We start from the raw sequence: 1,220 nt of genomic DNA on the forward strand, positions 1-1,220 counted from the left end.
CCGTGTTGTTGGCTCTTCCCTCCCCCGCAGCCTGGAGTCCGTCCCCAACGCCTGGGAAAGGACCAGGCCACCACCGCACGGCCCTTGTGGGCAGAACCGGGCCACCAAACCCATCCGGGAGGTTTTAGGAGCGGCTGGGCACCCATCGGCCGGGAGGTGCCATGACTTTCATTACAGATTGGCTACACGTGTGGCTGGTCATTTACATAACGGCTCTGCGGACCGTTAATTGAATGATACGTCCCCAACGCCTGGGAAAGGACCAGGCCACCACCGCACGGCCCTTGTGGGCAGAACCGGGCCACCAAACCCATCCGGGAGGTTTTAGGAGCGGCTGGGCACCCATCGGCCGGGAGGTGCCATGACTTTCATTACAGATTGGCTACACGTGTGGCTGGTCATTTACATAACGGCTCTGCGGACCGTTAATTGAATGATAAACGATTCCACCGTTGCGCCTGCGAGTCGATGAGTCAATACCGGAGCTGCTCCGAGGGTCAGGGGAGTGGGGAGGGCGGGTGCTCCGGCTACAAATGAGGTCGGCGTGGGGGTCAGAGGCGCCAGGCGGGCCCCTCGGCCTACGCCAGGGTCCTGGGCCCACACCCAGCTGCCGAGAGCTCAGGGAACTAAGTGTCTCCATGAGGAACTTAATTTCCATTTAGTAAGACGGACGGTGTGGCTTCCCGTCGCCTCGTCATTGAAAGCAGATTGATGGAGGCCGGAGGCAGGAGGCAGACCGTCCGCCAGGTGCTGGGCGCAGTGTGGCCCGACCAGAACTGAGTGGGCACCAGCCTGTCGGAGCCCAAGGGAGGCCCCATCGGGCACGCGTTCATGCCTTCGTTCATTCATTCGTTCATTCATTCATTCATTTGTACGTGGTCAGTGAGTAACTGCGGGTTTAGAAGGACACAGCCTGCACCCTCCCCGACTCCCAGTCAAGTGGGGACGGAGGACAATCAACAGAGGACACCCTGCGGGGACCCCCAGGCCTGGAGGAGGTGCCCCAGGTGCCCGTGAGTACAGGGGGCCTGACTGCGGGGAGACGGGTGACAGGGAGACGGCGGGAGAACTTTCACAGGGGACACAGGGCAGCGCCACCCCTCCCCTCCCCTTGAGGGCGAGAGCCTGGGCCAGAGGCAGGAGGAAGGTCTGGGGGCCCTCGGGGAGGAGGCACCAGGGGGCCGGTGGCGGACAAGGAGGCAGACAGGTCTCGGCCCTGG

This window comes from Myotis brandtii, unplaced genomic scaffold (assembly GCF_000412655.1).
Source record: "Myotis brandtii unplaced genomic scaffold, ASM41265v1 scaffold691, whole genome shotgun sequence".
NCBI classification, from domain to species: Eukaryota; Metazoa; Chordata; class Mammalia; order Chiroptera; family Vespertilionidae; genus Myotis; species Myotis brandtii.